The 21003-nt window shown below is 40.2% G+C and overlaps 1 protein-coding gene across 3 annotated transcripts in view; it reads left to right on the top strand.

The window, feature by feature from the left end:
• Nucleotides 1-21003, top strand: part of si:cabz01090165.1 (uncharacterized protein LOC100333421 homolog) — a 400716-nt gene that overhangs the window by 250537 nt on the left and 129176 nt on the right. For all 3 annotated transcript variants that reach the window (XM_063493435.1, XM_063493434.1, XM_063493433.1), the window contains exon 5: nucleotides 20316-20404. The gene's annotated coding sequence lies outside the window, so the exon portion shown is untranslated. The remainder of the gene's footprint in view (nucleotides 1-20315; nucleotides 20405-21003) is intronic.

Here is a 21003-nt window from a genome sequence, read left to right as displayed (position 1 = left end):
GGAGCTCCAAGACTCTCCTAAGTAGCTCCCCCGATGAGCCCTGATCAGCAACAGGTGTGTGGCAGGAGCTTCGGGTGTGGCCAGTCCTCCAGCAGGACCACACCCATCAGGCCTGCAGGTGCTTGACATTCATCCTACAGCCAAACACATATATACCCACACACACCTGCCTATATAGAAATGTGGACACAGAACAGCAGCACAGTATCACCTATACATCTAACAATATAATTCATAACTGCTCAGGGACCCAGGGTCCCTGACAGTAAGTGTGCAATTATACAGTGCTAAATTTTAGTGGAATCTGAAATTATATATTATATACATAAAATTATACATTCAGTTTATTCCAAGCACATTTTAAAAAGCACTAGAGAACAAAGTCATGGATGCTCGTTATTTTTATTTTTTTAATCTGAAACTATTAATAAAACCTTAATACTCCTTACATCGCTACTTTAGAAAACCACCATTATTTTTCTCTTTTTGTAGAAATCAGTTAGCTTTCACTGTCCTTGAGTAAAAGATATCAAGTGTGGAAGCTCAGCTTGTTTTGGTTCTTGTCTTTTTTTTTATACATAAAACGCTTCAGTCTTCATGAAAACCATCTTTTATGTGCAGCAGCTCCACAGACAGATCAACAGCAATTGGACATGTTTGCATTGAATATGAAATGGTAAAAGTATTCATGAGCCGAACTGTTTGTGCGCCGCTGAATTAGTAGGGAACCCTTTTTATTTCTATGCAGCTGTCCAGCAAATTCATATTCATTACGTTCTCCACTGATTCCATCTTTGGTAATTCACAACAGAGCCGCAAACAGCCGAATGCAAACAGAAGTCTGGTTATTGTGATAATTATTATTATTACAGATGTTATTATTATTATTATTATGGCTGATGTCTTTTCCCTGTCAATGCAAATGTCTCATTTTCATGATAATGCCCTGCTCGTCGGCCTCGCCGCTGTTTCTGACAGACTCTCTGTGCTCTCTGTTTATTACTGCGCCTTCATTCCTCAAGAGGAAACAAGCTCCTCCAGATTCATCGTCACACTCTTCTCTGTGTTTGGGAAAAGTCTCTTGTGAAATCTTTTTACTTTCTTTTCAGAAAATATATGATTTTTTATATATGAATTAATTTTGATTCTCATGATTTCAAGATTTTGATCCAAACAGAACTGAGAAAGTTGGGATCTTAAGATTTTGTCACGAGGAGCATCGCCTATTTTTTTTTAATGATATTTACAGTGGAGCTAAAAAAAAATGTATTTCTTAGTTCAGCCCAGGAAACAGTTAAACAGGACATAGTGCAGGGTTGTTGTGGATATTTCAACACGTTCCCACTCCCAAAGTGTAACATTTTTAATTGAAAACTCGCCAATATATTACGCTTCCGGGCATCCAATAGGTCCCTATATTACGAGATCGGAAAAATGAGGAAACATGAGAACCGTTTGGAATGAATCTACACATGTTTGTTTGTTTTACTTAAATTGCTTTGGAAAACACTGTCTAATGTCATTAAAGTGCTGGCTAAGGTTAGGGATAAGGTTATGGTTAGGACTGGAATACATGGCTGGAACGTGTATTACTGCGGGAGCGTCATTCTACTGGATTTCATCCATAACCCGGCGCGTAGCATAAGAACGAGGGAGGTCACCTTTCGCGTTCCTCAGGAATGCCTCAGGACTTGACAAATCATCTCGATATTACGCCTCGGAGTGAGAACGGGCTGGATATTTCCAAACAACGTTTGACCTTGTTTGAGGTATAATATTTTTTGCCGTGTTGTCACGATGCTCCTGACATGTCAGGAAGAAATAAAACATGTTCAAACTTTTTCATAAGAACAAAATGAGCAAAAGACAAAAAAGTTGGGTTATTATCATTGTCATACATGATGCTGGTAAAGAGTAAAGTTGAGCTATTATAAACAGTTCAATTAAACAGTTCGCTGCACACTTACTTCACTGCAACCAACACCTTTCAAAAGGCACCGTTTTTCCTTTGAAACTGGTCTCAGTTTGCAGTTTGTCTTGCACTTTTGACAGTTTCATTACTGCTTGGCGAGCAGTTCTTGAGTGTTTACAGACAGCAAAAGACAGTCTTTAAAAAAATAATAAAGTGCTTGAACAAACAGATAAAATGTCTCAAACACAAACCTTTGCAAAGTAGAGAGTTTGAGGATGTTAGGCAGTGGATGAACGCGCTGCGAGGCGTAGGAGGGGGGACTTTCACTGCTTCAAAGCCCCAGCAGTTTCTACCCATGTTTGACCTGATTGAACATCAACATTTTGGTGGTGGGGACAATTAAATTCACCAGCTGAAGTGAATTGAGTTGGAAATGAAAGCCTTTGTTTAAAGGATGATTTCACAATCTTGAATCTCACCGTAGCACAGTTGTGTTTTTTTCTGAGATGTGCCAACGCAACATGTCTCATTAAACGCGAATCACACGAGGCTGCACGGCTTGCTGTCAGTCACCAGCATTTGATTTCCCCAGTTTTTACCTCATACAACTCTGATGTGACAAGCTCATTTAAGTTCTTCTGTCTCCTGCAGGGGAACGTGACCTTGGTCATAAAGGTTGATGATGTCACAGCACAATATAGGATCGAATTCTTTCTTCTTCCTCCTAAAAGTGTAAATGTGTCCTTTTGCTTTTATGTCATAAGTTTGTTCTCATGTCAAACTGCTTTGTAATGTTCATGTTTGAGCTTTATTTCCCTTCATCTTTTTCTACAGCAGCTAATAAGGCTGCTCTATTACCGAGAAATTGTATCACGATTTGGTTTAAAATGTCAGGAAAATGTCCACAGTTGGTACTAAATGAAACCATTTTAGGTCTCATTTCTGACAAATTAAACTGCAGCCGCACTGTGATTTAACTTAACATGGACCTAATGACACAATCACTATCTATTATATCTTTTTCTCTTGTTCTCTTTGTCTTTCTCATCCATCTTCACACTATTCCTTTTCTGTCGTGTCGGAGTTTAACAGTTTGATTTAGAGCCACATATTTCAGAGTAGACCTTCCTCTGTGATTCATCGCCCTGCTCTCTCACTCTCCCCTCTGAATCTCTGCCTCTCTCTATTGAACATCCTCCCCGTAGAGCTGTGGTAGGTAGGTAGGTAATGGATTTCCAAGGAGCAGTTATAAAAACGAACACACTCACGGCGATGACCCGAGATTTATAGTTTGGTCTCTTCTCTCGTAAAAGAAAGGGATAATACAAAGTGGACTTATTTATAGACGTCATTTTTGTCTCTTTTATTCTGTCCTTGCGATGCTGTGCTTGTATGTACCCTCGGTAAGGTCGGATGATTTCTACACTGATTCTACGTTCGGTTTTCTGTTGTTTTTTGTGGTTTTCTTTCAAGGCGTTGCGTCAGGCCCTAGTTATTTTATTTTTTTCGTCCAAGCAGGGCTGACATATTAACAATAACGTGGAACATCTGCTCTGCACATTAGCATTTTTTGTTTTCCAAAAAACTTACAAATCAATTCAGTTTATTTTCTCTCTTTGCTCTGAGATCGGGTCACAGATCCATCAGTCTCAGCACTGATGCTCAAATCTTCCTCTCCTCAGCCAACTCCTCCAGTAACCTTCTCTTTCCTCTCCTGATTGGACATGCTTGAAACTGCTCACCTTGATTCAGCTTAATTGGCCAGCGGTTGGTAATATAGCATTACCTCTAGATATAATATTTTAGTCCTCTTTCATTCTTTTTATTTTGCAGCTTTCATGTGTTTGAAAAAGCTCCTTTGGCCTGAGAGCAGCTATTATGCTCTGGCAACTCCAACATCTTCACTACTTTTCACTGAAAGTTCAGGTTGTAATAAGCAGTTGTAATATATGTTGTAGATGTACTGCTACAGCAAGTAAAGGAAACACTGGGACAATGTTAACGTTGATTTTTGGTGTGATTTTGAATCCAGCGCTCAAATGGCTGATACTTTTTTTTCAGTTCAGTTCAATTCAGTTGTATATCGCGCAGAATCACAGCAACTGTCACCTCAAGGTGGTTAATATTGGCAGGTAAAAGGCCTACAGTAATACACCTGAGCATTATTAAACTGATGTCAACAATATTGTTAAAGGAATACACGTTGTAGAAATAGTTTTGTGTGCAGTGAAGATTTCCGTATCTTGTTTGCAAGTAAAGAAAAAAAGTCAAATGCAGAAGAAAGTCCGACAACAAAGTAAAGTGAGAAAAAAGGACAAGTGGTGTCAAGTAGAGGCAAAGCAAATGTGACATGGAGCTAAAGGGGAAAGTTGACAAGAAACAGTCACAAAGGGCAGCAGCGAGCACAGAGGCAGAGCCTGTGAAAGTGTGACATGAGAAAGATTATCAAAAGGGGAAAAAAGCTCAAAGAGAAAGGAAAAAGGATGAAGTGACAAAACCCAGAGACAAGGCCAATTTGATATTCAGCCTGTAAACTAAGGATGGGTTCAGTTTATCACCTCAGGGACGCAGACGCACTCGACCAAATCTCCACCTCATCAGTCATTCAAAACACTATCAGTCAACCAGGAAATCACCCATCAAACAGACACAGTAACCCACAGCATGAATCAGACTCGTACCAAATAGACTTGTCTGACTGACTGACTGACTGAGTGACAGGTCCCACTGGCGCTTCTCTGATTGATGAATACAAACATTCAGTTATCCAGACACCTTTGAGTTATCAACAGTGTCATATAAGGTTTGGGTTAAAAGTTAAAAAGTACTCACTTTCCTCAGGTTTTGAGATGATTAATCATATTGTTGCCATTTCACCCAAATGTTACCCAAATCCTGCCAGATAAACGGCATTCAGCTGTCCAACAGTTCTATTTATGTTGGCCAGAAGGTATGTGTCATCTCTGCTGATTGCTAAACACGCTGCTGTATGAGTGCTGCTGGTATTGTCCATCCCAGTTTTACACCACGATCTGCATATAGAGATCCACAGGATATCGCAACAGTGTCATCTCTGCTTTCAGACGCCACGATAAGAGAAGTTTGTCCAATAACTTTAATCCAAACCCAATAAAGACTTTTAGATAAGGCCTCTACTTTTTTATTGGAAAGGTGTCTAAGGTTCAGGCCACATGACTCCACTCTGTAACATGATGACTGGTTTCTGCTGGCGGCCTTGAAGCCTCGCTCTGGTATCTGTTATCTTGGAGGCCTCAGTCTGTTTCTGGCATCTGTCTGTATTATTTTTACTCGTGTCTGCAGCTAAATGAAGGTCAGAAAGGAGCTTCTAGACAAAATATTAGAAAGTATTTAAAGGAGGAAAGTATTCCAGTGAAGGAATGAGGAGAATATGAAAGTATGAAATGAAGTATATAAATGTTCACAGTGGGAGGACAGTCTCAGAACTCGAGCATTAATGCAACTCACGTTTCCTAAATGTAGAAATACAGTAAATGGTTTGACAGATTGCAAATTACAATCTCCTGAAGCATTCTTTCTGCTTTGAGGAAACCTGATTCCATGAAATTTACAAATCTAACCAAACAGCCGCACCAGCCAGGCAGAGTTTTATTACACGTATGACCTATGCAAGCACCATTTAACACGAATGATGAACACAACAACTAGGAAGGCTCGAACTGGTCAAAACTATGAAAGTGGCAAAAGCTAATAGATGATTATTCATCTATCAGCTTATTCTGATAGATGATTATATGAAATTCATGTTCTTATATGTCTTATAATCTGCAGATTAAGAGTTTGCCTGTTAAAAACAACAATATCCAGAGAGCCCAGTGCCCCCTAAAGGGCGTGACCTTGACTTGACCCGATTTTTGCCAAAATTAAATCAGCTGCAGCTTTTATTGGTATCTACCATCACCCAAAAATTCAATATGATATCTTGAAAACTGTGGACACTAGACTGCTAACAAATAGACAAACAAACGCAACTGATTTTACAGCAGATATGTTGAAGCATCACTGTGTCACACACTACAACAGGATAATCCCCAAAAAGTTATAAATTCTGTTAACAAAAGGCTGCAGGTAGAATGACAAATGCTTTTTTCTGGTTCAAACTGATAGCGTAGGAGTAACAGTACCTGTAACAGTGCTGCTGTGTTGGACAAATATTTGGAGAAGCTGCGACTCATTTTTCATCTCCTAAAGAGTCGAGAAGCATTTCACTGGATGAGCAAAGAAGATGAAAAATAGAAAAGATTTGGGGTTAAAAAAAAGATTTACAGACTGTTTGTGACTCGCTCATCATTCATGTTGAACGCACACTTAATAACCACACGTTAGTGTCATCATACATGTTTATACAGGTAGTTTGTCTGAGCTACAGTATTGTAATCATCCATCTTATTATTAACTCTCCTGTTGGATCAGCTGACGAATCAGTTTCACCTGTACGTTAGAGGGTGTTGGTAGAAAAATCCTCTCATACCTTTGTGGTGTCCCCTTGAAGTCTCCTCTTTACTCTGAGAAACTTTTTTGATGATGCCTAAACCCCCCCCTGGGGATTCCACGTGTCCCAGGTGGAGTATGGGGAAGCGAGGACGAGATGGATAATAAATTGCTTGTAAACATTGAATTGTATATTACAAATGTGGAGAAAAAAAACCCTTAACTGACATTTAGTGTGCACGAGTGAGTAGAGTCACTTCAGCATTCAAGAACAAGGACTGCCGTCCATTCAAGTTAGCAGCAGAGGATATTACTGCTAAATTAGATTTTTTTATTAGATTATATGTTGAATGAAAATCAATATTAATTTGTGGATATAAAAGCAGCCTTAACGATAGTTGTTTACTCACAATTTTTATTAAAAAAATGCAAAAATTCTACCTGAAAGTTGATCTAGAGCCACATTACTAAAGTCAATAATCCACAGATGCCTTATGCATGTGCAAAACAACAACAACGAGCAAACCACTGGTTACACTCAAGACCAGCAAAGCCAGATATGACTCTGCAACAGACAATAACAAACAAAACCAGTTCACCTAAAAGCACTTACACATTTCTGAAATAAAGTGTTTGGATGGATGAAACAAAGGCAGGGTTTAAACTTTCTGCATCTGTAAGTTCTCTGGGGTCTGCTCAGGTCCACATAATATCACTTATGTCATCAAACAGTGAGCATAAGAGCCCATCCGGTCTTTAAGTGATGATGTATGAACTCTGCTTCCGGGTCCAAGCTACTCTGCTTTTATTAAGGCAGTTGTGTTTTTAACATGTTTTAATGCTTTGTTCTATTTAATCTGAACAAGCCCCTAAAAACAGTCAGTGATCACTGTTGGCCTCTCTGTTTTTATTACCACTGTTCAACGGCAGCACCTTTTAAAGCTCAGTTTTTAAATCCTTACTATGCAGCAGTATATTAATGACTAACCTCGTATTGTGGATGGATTATCTCACTTGTTCTCCCGACTGAAATTTGGTCCATTTACAGCATCCTGCCATGCAATTGCATTTGTCCCTAACCATCAGGAACCCTCACGTTAACTTTTATTGAGGGGAAAAAAGTTAGCGTTCATCCTCCAGCTTCACTGTATTTATGTTATGCTAACATAGCTGTGTAGCTAGCCACCACATAATTATATACCAGATAGCCCAACTTCAGTAACCCTACAAACGTCACTGCTGTTTAGTTTTCTGTCTTCATTTATGTGTGAAGTGATAGCAGAGCTGTACGTTTGAATTTTTTCAGAAATCTCTCAGTCAGAACATGCTATATCATGTGTAGATGGAAACTAGCGAGCTAACTTCCTGCTAATTTCTAACTCCGTTAAACTTCATAAATTCTGTTTTCATGGATACCTGGATGTTAAACTTAATAGTTACACCTGGTAAAGCAGCAACGCTGATCATTTTATTAAAGATGAAAGAATTTAGACAGTTTGTAGCTCTCAGTGATGCTGCAGTGTTTGTTTGACCCAGAAACGGCTAATGACATCAGACTTAAAGACCAGATAGAGATGTTCACATTTCTGTCTGCAGACAATTTACGTTTACATTACAATGCATCAACTACGCGTGCGTCCTAGGCAGCAAACTTCAAGCAGGCTTTTAAGAAGACTAACAGGGATGAATACTTGGATGTTGGGTCTCTAGCTCCCTGTCCCTGTCAATAACAGAGTATGAACGAGGTGAAATGACAAAAAAATTGTGTTATTGTCCACACACTTATGGACCTAAATGTAAATGGACACGTATCAGCTGAACAGCTGTAGATAAAATGTTAGTGTGAGGTGATTTTTGCGTTAAAGGCTTATTTTGTGTTGTGATTGAAGTTCAGCCATTTCAATCTTGAAATTGTCCCTGACCTTCTATCCGCCTCACTCATCGGCTGCTGGAACTGTTGTCAAGGTCATTTAGTCAATAATGGAGCTGTTTGGGTTTAGAGCAGATGAATGTTTATTCAGAATTCTGTTTTTATGCTGTGATTGCTCACAAACAGTGTTAGAGAATCATCAAACAGCTGTATTTAGTCTGGCTGTTTGTGGCCTTCGGCAGCTGCAAGTATTTTTTCTAAATAGGACTACCTTGGATGTTGTGTTGGTTTCTTTTATGAGTCTGTAACATGAGAAACAATCTAAATGACCCACAACAAAGCTAAAAACTTCTTTTTAGTTTTTACAGTTCAAAACAAATTATAATTCTCTAGATGTCTGTGGGTGTGATTCCAACAAAATGTCCCTATAAAGAGCTGAATATCCTTGAATGTGACACCTGAGCTCCTTTCACCTCTCAGCTCAGTTGTGAAAATGAAAATCTAAGTCCGTGTTACGAATCAAATCCACCAGGAATCAAAGAAAACAGCTTTCCTTTGAAACTGATGCCCATGGATATTTGAAAATGTTTGGCTGCTCCCAGCGCGATGAAACATCTTTACTGTTTAATAGACAGCTTTAACCTTCAATCCATGTTCAATTCAAATGGATAAAGAAAAAAAGTAAGCGCAAATGGTGAGATTTCTATCCAAAAACGTTCAGCGGGTTCAGTTCCAGGCAGGGAGGAGGTGGTGGAGGTCTGTGCCCAGCTGGGGGATGTTCTGGTGGGGCTTAATGCTGGCGGGGCGCCCCTGGAGGCAGAGCTGTAGGGAGGGAGGGATGAAGAGAGATGAGGGACCCACAGGGGAGAGAGACTCAGCTCTGACCATCTGCCAGCCTCCAGACGCTGCCAGCACACACACACACTTACACAAACAACCCTGAATGCATCCTTTCTGCCTGCATACATTCATTCACCGTACGTGTCTATACGCTGTATATTTTTAGCCAATCAGGAGCGTTAATAGCCTGCATGTGTATGTGTGTGTGTTGGCAGATAGATGCAGGGTCTGGCACTTCTGCTGCCTCCCTGCTGAATTTACACTTCTCTCTCAGGATAAAACAGCCCTCCACCTATTAACTTCTCCATCCAGCCATCCTTGCATCTCCACCTTCTGTTTCTGCTCCTCCTCTTCTTCGTCTTTTCCTTCTCTCCACAAATTCCATGTCGGTTTATCTGTCCACCCTTTTATCACTCCAGTATGTATACACCATATAAGAGCTGTTGCTATATATGCAAAATTTCCAAGAGTCCCTCAGGACATTTGACATATTTTTGCTTGTTCATGGTCAAACTGTTCATGATGCTGAAGTCAAAAACAGTCAAAGTAAAATAATATTTTTGGAAATGTTGTCAAATCTTGGTCAAATGGCAAGTTTTTTGTTTTTTTCCTTATATGAATGAGTATGTCAAATATTTGCTACTTAAAAGATGAAAAGATCAACATTTGTTGGGGAGTACAGAGCACATGCAGCAGATACCATCTGGATGATGTCATAATAAATTGATAGAGCAATTATGGTGGTGATGTCGCCGATGTTTTGAGATGTGTGGATGAGTTTTTGTAAACTTGGAAAATCAAATGAGTCTACTACAAAAAGAGTTAAAATCTCAGCAACTTGCACAGTTTGAATCAATGAAAACTATCAACAAATTTCAGAAATTGTTCTCGTTGTACCCATGTGCTGTATATGAATGATAGACATACCCACTGCAATTTCCCCCATTGGTTTCAGCCTCAGCAACAGCTTTTTTGTCACACCAATGTTGTTTTTTGTAACCAGAAGTGACCAGATGTGGATGAGAGAGTGGGGTGATGAATGATCAGATAATGCTAGCTAGCTTGCTGGAGCCATAAAGTGCACGAGCTCATCACGTAGACACATGTTACAGTAGTTAGTACTAAATGGTCTTTCTCTGGTGGGCCTGTAAGGATTACCACAGCTGATCATTGGCCTACACATATACTTTGCACTGACTTCTGTCAGACTGACCATCTGGTTGTTCTCTCTCACCACATCCTCGAACCTTCGCTTTGGTCTTCCGCCTTTATTCTTTCTTTGCGGTGACATCTTCAACATCCTTAGGCCAGTATATTGACGTTCCCTCTCCTGTACATCTCCAAACTGTGAGCTTACCCTCCGATGTACACATTTATAATCCTGTCTGTCAACAAACTCTTAGCATCATTAATTGTGCTGCATCCAGATCCACTTCCTTTTTGTCAGTGCTACCATCTTCTAACATACTTCAGAGCAGAGGTGCCATCTTTTAGACCTTTCTTTTCAGCTTTGCAGGTAGCTTTGCAGTAACACTCATCTCCACCCACTTCAACCCTGCCTTGCAACTTCATTATTTGACTTGCCTTCTTTCATACGCGTGTATTCTGTCTTGTTTCTACATTCCTCTTAGTTATTTTCACGCAAAAAAAACGTTGATGCAGGCTTCTTGGATTTTGGTATCAGCCAGGATCTGCTCTCTCGTCTTCAGCAAGTTCAGAATGCTGCAGCCCGACTCTTGACAGGCACTCGTAAATATGACCATGTTTCCCCAGTCTTGGCTCGTTTACACTGGCTTCCAGTACATTGTAGAATTGATTTTAAGATATTTTTTTTTAACTCTAAATGGATTAGCTCCGTCATACCTCTCTGATCTGTTAACTAAAAATACTCAGAATAGAACTCTCAGGTCAGCTGATAAGTTGCTTCTAGTTGATCCTAGCAGCAGGCTAAAAAACAGAGGAGATCGGGCCTTTGCGATTGCTGCACCCAAACTTTAGAAGTCTACCTCTTGAAATTAGGATCGCTCCAACACTTGACATTTTTAAAAACCTGTCTGAAAACACATTTTTACTCTCTAGCTTTTAATTGTGACTGAGTTTTTTTTGTTTTTTTGTTTTGTTCTTTGTGTGTGTTTGTTCTACTTTTTACTTTTTTATTATGTTCAGCACTTTGGTCAACCTGTGTTGTTTTTTAAATGTGCTTATAAATAAATTGATTGATTGAAAACTAGCTACCTCAAACCAACCCATATCGTTTCTCAAATAACTGTCCCAAAAGTTTGAGTCCAGTGAGTAATGCCAGCCTTGCCCTACCTTTAGACTTTACTGCTATAGTCATTGTTTAATTATGAAAAATATTCACTCTCTTTACAATTGTTATGAAAGGAGAAATGAGCTAAGTTAGACCTACACTGTTTTTCATAGCAGGCTGTAAACATGCCTGTGCTGTAAAGTTGGACATTTAGGAGTCTTTGGTGATTGGCACCCCTGAGCTGACTTCACTCTGTAGCTCTGGAGCTTGATGCTAGTTTGAACCTCATAAAAAAGAACACAGTGCAACTCTATTAACATGCCACCTGTTGACAGATGCAGATCAATGTGCAGATGTTTTTGGCACTTCAGGTGTTTAGTTTAGATTTGCATCTATCACATAGAACCATCGGGGAGCATCTAATCTCAAAGTCACTGTACAGCATTATGATGTCCTCAAGTATACAGCCAGCGGGAATGAAGTACCCCGAAAAACTGCACAAGTGTTGAGGGGGCTGGTGTCGTTATTAAAGCAAATATTGATTTGATTTAGGTTTTTGAATTTCGATTCATGAATAAAAATTATTCATGGCATTGTTTTTGAAGCATCTTCTAAACTTTGGCGTAGCTCTGTACACATGGGCTTTTGATCCTTCATTCTGTACTCAGCATGTGTGAAGACTGGGAACAACACATGTAAATTTGTCAGACTTAGCGTGTTTCTGCTGTGTGTGATCCTGCGTTAATCAGTGGAGCTGAGAGCAGAGAGGATTAGTGACTTAATCAGGGTGCTAGATGATGGTTATTAATAGAATTAGACTGAGTTGTCATCGCTGTGATGAGAGTATAAAGCTGAGTAAAAGTTTCTCTTTTTTTTATAGTTCCTTGTTCCATTTGAGAACACAGCACATGTTTGTTAAACACCAAGAAATATGGCAGAGCGGTTTGATCAATCTATCAGTTCCACACATTAATTAATAGCACCCTTTAATCCTGGCCATTCATCCAGTGACTCATCCATCATCTGCTGTCTGCACCCAACCAAAGACTTTACCGGTCAAGTAGTAGGTTTTGTTTCAAGCAGCCAACTAATCTCACATTTACAAGTAATTTCATTACAAAAATGCATTTTTTTGTAGGTGGAAACATAATAAGTGACATTTTTCACACAAAACTCCAGAGTATCTCAAACATAGCTTTTATATGCTACAAAGCAACAGGATAACCTGTAATGAGTGAGCACCATTCCAACTGGCTACCAATTATCCCTCCAAATCTCTCCCCAGTTATAATTCAACAGCATCTCCAACAATAACGTTATTGCTGGTTTGCTATAACTGGACCAAAATTATCAGGAAGCTGTCATCAGACCTGCTGCTCATTCTGTGAGCAGACCACTGGAAACTCTGCAAAAAGCTCACATAAACCTAAAAGGAAATCTCTTCCCACACCACCTGATCTCCTCTTCTGCACTTTATCCAGAGATGATAAAGTCTTTTCTGTTTCTTTCATTTGCTTTTGAATGATCTTAAGTCCTGTCTTTTTCAGTGTCACTGCTCTGTGTCTGTTTGGTTTCAGTCGCCGTCTGTCCATCGGTGGTTTTAGACTAATTAACACTTGTTTGAAGACTTTTGATGTATTTGCACTGGGCTAATGAGTTATCAACTGTAGTCGCTATATTCTTTTCTCCCTGTCTCGCCTCTCTGACTTCGCATTTCCCACTTGCTGTGACAGCCGAGGAGACAAACGATGAGAGAAAGTGGAGTGATCATAAATTACTGCAGTGTGCTGTAGAGACTTTCACGCTGTCTTGAAGTGAAACGAGGGCGTGTAAGTTAAACGGGTAATTAAAGCAAATAAAATATATTTTTTTCTTTTTAGTGGTAGTGATGGGGAAATGCCGTTAGCTGAGGTCAGTGAGTGCCCAGCTGCAGATCCCGGGATTTCCAGCCTCATGCAGAAACTATCGAATAACCGCGGGGAGCAATCCTGCAGATGATAATGACTGTCTGTGAACTTGCTCCACAAAGTGACTTCTCATTGCTCAGCCATTAAGGGACAGCTGTACTCTCCAACCATATAATCCATCCCTTCTTTCTAATTGAGTGCAAACCTTTGTTGATCCTGTTTTTTGCATTGCTTGCTCCTTTCTTCTCCTTCACCTTTCCCACTAGTCCTCTTTCACTGGCCTGCTTTATTCATTGGAATATTCTAATGTGTGGGGGGTTCTTCTGACAACAACAATCTTCCTATCTAAACCTGAATTGAGGATGGTCTCACTTGCAGCTGTTCATCAGTGACAAAGGTGTTAAAATAAAGTCCTCGTGTCAGCTGTAGCAGGTCATTTGACCTGCAGTGGCAGCTTTGGCAGGAAAACAGACATCTGGAGTCTGATTCAGCCTCTAGGGCTGAGGCAGTAATATTATCTTTGTCTTATCTGAAAGTGTTTGTTTTCTCCTGGATTTTAATGCCATCTATCTTTATTGCACCTATTTATGGTCCCAAAACACTTACCTCAGTGTTGCCTGCTCTGGCCTTGGGTCAGAACATTTCCAAATGTGAACAGGTTGGTGGCGTACTGGGTTTTTATTTAGGGGTACGCTTCCTCCTCACTGTCACCCAGCTGACCCAGTTTCCTGGCTGCCTGGGACAATGGGGTGTGGACCCAGGTGTCCAACTCACTGAGCCTGGCCTCCAGCCTTAGTTATTACACGACTGTTTTTACTAAAGGAGACTCAGTGATCAAGAAAGAGGAGGAAGCCATGCGATTAGTGACGAGGCTAGCAGCTACGCTAAGCTAGTGAATCCCTAAAGATACAACCAGTGAATATAATTTGAAACTGATTCAGCAGAAATTGTACTTTGGATAAAGCACTTGAAGGTTACACTATAAAATAAGTCGTTATTTAAAGGTCTGTAATAAAACAGGCTACACAAATGAAGCCATACAGAACACCACTGTGGAGTGTAACAGGAACAAGAAGTGATAAAATACTGCAGAGAGAGCCAACACCGAGTGAGCGTGCCATCAAGAGAGCAGCTTTGTTTCTACAGCACTTTGCATTTAATCCTGAGTTATGATTAATCTCGGGCTGTCTTCCACAGCGTGTCTTTTGTCCCGTCTTCCTTCCCTCTTCCCCCAACTGGTTGGGCAGATGGCTGCCCCTCTCTGATCCCAGGTCTGCTAGAAGTTTCTTCCTGTTAAAAGGGAGTTTTTCCTTCCCATTGTCACCAAGCACTCGTCATAGAAGGGCATCTGATTGTTTTCTCTGTATTATGGTATGGTGTTTACCTCACAATATGAAGCTCCGATCTTGAAGCAACTGTTGAGATTTGGTGAACTGAACTGAATGTAGTTTGGGGCCAGACAAAGATGTGCTTTAAAAGTGATCTGTAGCCAATGACGAGAAGCCAGAAATGAGCTGATCTGGTAGTATCTAAAAAAACCAGTAAGAGGGCTCACTGCTGCATGTGGAATTATCTTGAGGAAAATGATGTGCTGTTTATGCAAGCGAGAGGGCCGGTTCAGCAGCCAAATTGATCTGTAAAGTCCTGATATATGTCCCATTGCAACGCTGTAGAAAGTTCATAAAGTCTATTTTAGCTGTTGGAGGTTGTATGGCTCAGTGCTAAGGACTTTATTGTTTCGTTCTAATGACAAGTGCAACGTGTGAATCATGATTTGTTTTCTACCCAAACCTCAGGTTAAACCTCAGATTCACCTTCAGCCATCACTTGCACCCCTTCTTTCCTCTCTGGGATTATTTCTGAGGATTGAAGTATATGGATGGACAGATTGGACAAATCAGTTCAGTTGGTCCAGTCTTCATCTTCGATAATAATTCAATAAAAAATTAATCATTTTTATAATATTCAGTGCTTATTATTGATGCATCGTCATCCTCGCTGTTCTACTGGTTTTATTTTTCTTTCTGATGATCAGCCAGAGTATGAATATAAAGGTATCCCACTGAGATCACTTTAGAGATAATGATGAGATTTTTTAAATCAAATTATTTACAAAACAACCTAAGTGGACTAGAATTGATTGAAAACATGCAGAGGAAACAAGGATGTAGTTTCTGTCACCATCAGCTTATCATGGAAATCCACGATCAGTAAACCTTCTGCTTCAAGCGATGACCGCTGTCTCATTGCTGCCTAAATATATGTTTAGACATGTAGACAAACCACACTGGTGTGGTTATAAAAAGTATTGTAGTCTTCCAGCAGAAGTTTTCACTGCCCAGTGTTTGTTATGCTGGTTGGAAGTACTGAGAAGAAAGAAGATGGATGTTCTTTTCATTAAGAAAAAGAGAGATCCGCTCTGTGGAGTGTCGGGTCTGTCTTTAGTTGGAGACTTTGAGATTCTCCAGCTGGTTGTAGAGAAACACACTGTATGGAGGCAAAGCCCCGGCCTTATTAATCCTCAGTGTGTAAGTCGACCCTAACCCCACCTTGAGGCCATCACGATATGTAATTTGTTTTTATTAAATTGTTCTTCCGAGTCTCAACAATCATGGAACAAACAATATAATCACTGTGAGAAATATCAAAAACTATTCACAGATGTTTCTGCTTCATCCATCTCAAAAATGTAGGATTAGGATAGAGTTAGCGTTACCATCTATGATGATTAGACCTCAGTGAGTTAGTTGTCGTTGCAGGGTTTCTTCCTGTTTTCTCTACGGGTATTCCAGCTTCCTCCCACAATACAAAGACGTGCATGTTAGGCTAAGTGATAATTCTAGAGTAGCTGTAGATGGGAACATGAAGGTCAATAGTGGTCTGTCTCTCTGTGTTAGCCCTGCAACGGGGTGTCAACCCAGTAAGCCTGAACTGGATACGCAGAAGAAACTGGTTAGATGAATGAATGAATAGAGACACCAAATTATAAGTCCATGCAATGGAGTCAGTCCGTGTAGCCAATTCACTTGCAAACATGACTATCTGGAACTGAACTGGACGGACTGACTGACTCACATCACAGCAAGTTTCTCTCCAACTCTTTAGGATATTTGAGCAGTTTATTGTGACCCATTGTTTCTGTTTAACTAGTGGCCATAGTCATTATGATCGGAGAAAGACAAAAGACGTGTGGTTATAAGATTTTACAGCCACAAAGTCCATATAGGAGGAGCTTTACATGAATGAGCTGATCAGGTAAACAGTGGAATTTCTGCTAAAAAAAATGTTTTATTCCTTTACCAAAGTAGTTCAGTGGCTTTAACTTTATTTCTGTTAATGTAATGTTGAGGACAAACCCACACCAAGCTAGGTGAGCAAAAATGCTGCTGCTGGCTGGTCCACTAATTCTGGACTCCTACAGATTATTTTTATTTGGTAAGAGCAAGCTGCCAGTGTCATGTTTAATTTCAAAGGACTTGTTGTAATCAGTGAATTATAGATAAATTATAGACTTGGAACAAAAGTCAGTGCTTTTGAAGAAAAAATAATAACATTCTCTTTATCTGATGTATTAAAGATGTATAAAGCTGAAAGTAAACTGTGCCATTTTTCATTGTTCATGATGAAAGATGACCAGCGTGACAGACTTGTGGTGATATCATTGGTCACCACTCCAGCTGCACTATGAGAGAAGTTGGCCATTGTTACAGTCCCTCCAGTTCAGATCAAGGGCAAAAGTTAGAATAATGATCTCACAGTGGGACTAATTAATGTGACACTGGTGCAACTGTGAAAATACTTTAACAAACCCAAATAGAATAAATGGAGGCAAAAAATGCAAAGTGAAAGACTTCTTTCAACAAAGAAGAACAAATAATTAAGTTTTGGCACACTGTTTGTTTTCATGCGTCCTCCAGGTGTTATCGTGAAAGTTAAGTAGGACGCAGCATCGGAGGAAACAAGGAAGTGCACACTCATCGTAGGCTGTGAAACAGCAGATATTAGAGAGTCACCATGCAGATCTACATTTTAGATCGTACAGAAGGTCATGATTTTTGAATAAGTGAATAATCATTAAATGATGGATGCAAAAAATCAAATTGTTTATGCAACTATATGTGCATTTTTCTTTCTTTTTACCACAGACTGCATGAATAAAGCTGGATGTAGTTTCCAAATCTAAGAAGTAAAGACAAATTATAGACCAGGGGGCAACTCCAGAAGTCCATGGAAAAAAACTGTAATTTCTGACACGTTTTCTTATGGTCTCAGTTGCTATTTTCTAGTCTTACTAAATGCAGCATGGCATTCATTTCATAAATTATGGTTATTATTAGTTAAAAGGGAAAAATTAAGCAGGTATGCTTTATGGTGGACTTACCCTGCCATATGCATGTTTAATTTCCCACAGTTTCTCAGCCAGAAGGTCCAGTCCATACTCTACAGTATATACCAACAATCATGGAGAGCAAATACTCAGTGGTACATCTGCTCAAAATGCCAATCCACACTTTATATATCAAACCTGAGTCTTTAGATCGATGTTGCACAGTTGCTGAAAATCTCTGTAGCCGCCTTTAGATTAGATCTTGTAAAGTTCTGGTTATCATTATGAGCATGATTATCCTCAGTATCACGTCTCCCACTGTGGATGACGACTCCTCCCAAAGTGTAATTACGGTTGAATGTAGCACGATGTCAGCAGAGCAGATTATAGACAGAGGAGGGCTGGACAGTGAACAGAGCCAGACTTACTCTCTCCCATCTACTTATCTCTCCTCTCATCTTAATAAGACCAGAGGAGCGGCAGCATTCTTCCCACAAGGCCTCACTGTCCGGGTCTGAGCCACAGTCTCATTAACCAGGCATATTGGCCTCTGCAGTACAAAGGGCTTCCTTTGGAGCTGACACTCTAGCATCCTGACTTGCTCATTTAAAAGTGAAACGCTGACATCCTCGCTGTGCCATCATCGATATCAGCACTCTGGGAGAGAGCGAGAGGGAGGACGCTTTGCTTTTATTCACGCACAGCTGCTGGGTGTTGAAGACGAGGGGTGGCGTTTGATTCAGATGTTAGATAGCGAGATTAAGTGAAGGGGATCATCTCTAACTGCTGAATAGACCTCAATCTCTCATGATCATTTAGATCTTCTTCTGTCTTGTTAATCCAGTCACATCACACGAAGCTATATGTTTGATGTGTGACCTCATAATCCCGATTCACAATCTTTATTGAATGTTTGCACTTAATTGCGAGCAGGGAACAAGCCGACGTGAATTTTCAACTTGTAAAAGGTAGAATATGCAGAAGCATCATACTGTGCTGCGGAGTTTATCTTTACAAACAGCCAAAAGCTTCATGCATTCAAATTGCAGCTGCTCAATGATGCAGGCGCCAAAAAAACCTTTCCAGTCTTCCTCCATTTGGTACCACGACGTAACACGGGCTTCCACAGTGTTGCTTTTTCTAAGTGAAGCCCATAGAGAACATGCTCAGATCAGATTTCTTCCCGCCAAGCTAGCTGACTTCCTGCTGGTTCTCTGCAAAATCATACAGCTCGTCTATACTTTCCAAATGTCAGCAGACCAGATGGAATATACTCGAGTGATAAACAGAGTCCTTTTTCACATTAGTGTGTGGAGAAAAGTTATTTTTGGGTCACGGAATCAAATTGTAGTAACATGGTGTGGCCACTATGGCAACAGCCATGAAGGGCTCTAAAATCACCTCCATGTTAACTTTATAGCCACACACTGTATATAGAAGATGGACATAGCTACTGTGACATCAGTTTGCTTTGATGCTCTGATTTTAAGACCAGAGGTGATCGTGCTTTTGAGGCCGTCGCACCCAAACTGTGGAACAGCCTTCCTCAGACAGTCAGGTCGGCTCACACCGTTTGTTTTATGAATGCTGAAAACTCGATTTTATAGGTTAGTGTTATTTCAACTGTGAAGCACTTTGTAGCTCTGTGTTTTGAAAAGTGCTATATAAATAAAGTTACTATTAATATTAATGTTATTATTATTGGGCATGGTGGTTAGCACTGTTGCCTCACAGCAAGAAGGTCCTAAGTTCAATTCCACCGTTCCAGGATCTTTCTGTGTGGAGTTTGCATGTTCTCTCTGGGTACTGTGGCTTCCCCCCACAGTCCAAAGACATGCAGTTAGTGGGGATAGGTTAGTTGCCCATAGCTGTGAATGTGAGTGTCAATGATTGTCTGTGTCTATGTGTTAGCCCTGCGACAGACTGGCGACCGGTCCAGGGTGTTCCCTGCCTCTCGCCCTAAGACAGCTGGGATAGACTCCAGCCTCCCGCATCCCTGAAAAAGGATAAGCGGAAGAGAATGAATGGATTATTATTATTATCATGCATTGTTTTTCAGCTCTACCTAATGTTTTGTGCTGTTGTTTCATTCTCTTTTTCATTTTTTTTTTGTTTTGCTTTTATTGGATCCAGAATGGAATATATTTGTGCAAGATATGAGTGCTAAATTATCACTTTAGTGATAATTGATAATGATGATACTTAGTGACACAGATTAATGGAGGTGAGGCCTAGCAGACAGGTAGTAGCTACTTTTAATAAGTGAGTTTATTCTTTAGGTATAAAATGTCCTGCGTCAGTATGTTTGTCAAAAATCTTCTGAAACTATATTGTTGTGAAAAAGTTGTTTTTTCTCAGCTTCTCAAAAGGTGTTCGCTTAAAAGCAGCTTGCTTGTAACTGCAGTTGGTTTTTGTGTATCGATACCATGAACCTGAAAACTTGGCAGATAAGTCCCGAAAAGTTGATTCTGTTCATCTGGACGTAGCATTTTCACCACTTTCACCACACTGTACTGTTTATTATTATTAGTAGTATTGTTGTTGTTGTTACCTGGATGCGCGTTTCTCCCACTGAAATATCCACGTCCAGGTGAACAGAATCAACTTTTTGGGACTTCCTTGCCTGGATGATTGAGCCTGCATCGAGACTTGGCAGATAAGGTTTTACAAGACATTGAATTCTCATTTTTATTAACCAAAAAAAGATTTCTAATCAATGAAAATCTTTTTTTTTTCAGGCTGTTCCTGATCGAGTCATCACATCGCTACCGTACTTGGTCGTGACTGGCTGACATTGTTGAAGAGATACTGAAACCCTCTGAAGCAGGTAGGATCCCTTTTGCAGAGTAACTGATGTTTTCTTCCACCGGGGGTCCAGTATATGACTGCTCTTACTGAGATTTTTCTAAATGCACCACTTGATTTCATTTGGGGGGGAAATCAATATAAAACCTACTTAAGCATAGGAATGATCAGAGGTCTGAGGAGAAGCTACAGAAGGTCCCCTCTCTCTCTTCCTCCCTCTCTTTCCATTTCTCGTTCATCCTCTGTGGTAATTTCAGATCCCGCAGTCAGACACCTGCGTCTCTATTTGATAAATATTGAATCTTCCAGAATTGAAATGGATCTTTAACAAGGCTAACACACGGACAAACACGGCACACACACCACCCACACACTCATAATGCCTCTGTCATTCTGAAGCCACCACAGGTTAGAAGGTTACTGCTGTACTTTGTCGCACGTCTGTCAGTTTTGTTGCTGTCTGACACACACACACACACACACACACACACACACACACACACAAAAGTGACAGCAGCATGTGTGTTGCTAATATCTGTGTGTTTGTGTTTGCAGTTATATTGACAGAGCACACGAAGAATGTGTGATGAGTATGATGCTGTTTTTTGTACGTGTGTGTGC

The sequence above is a fragment of the Pelmatolapia mariae genome, linkage group LG14 (genome assembly GCF_036321145.2).
Source record: "Pelmatolapia mariae isolate MD_Pm_ZW linkage group LG14, Pm_UMD_F_2, whole genome shotgun sequence".
In the NCBI taxonomy this organism is placed as follows: Eukaryota; Metazoa; Chordata; class Actinopteri; order Cichliformes; family Cichlidae; genus Pelmatolapia; species Pelmatolapia mariae.
Note: the sequence above shows the minus strand (reverse complement) of the source record. Positions and strands in the feature narration are given on the sequence as shown.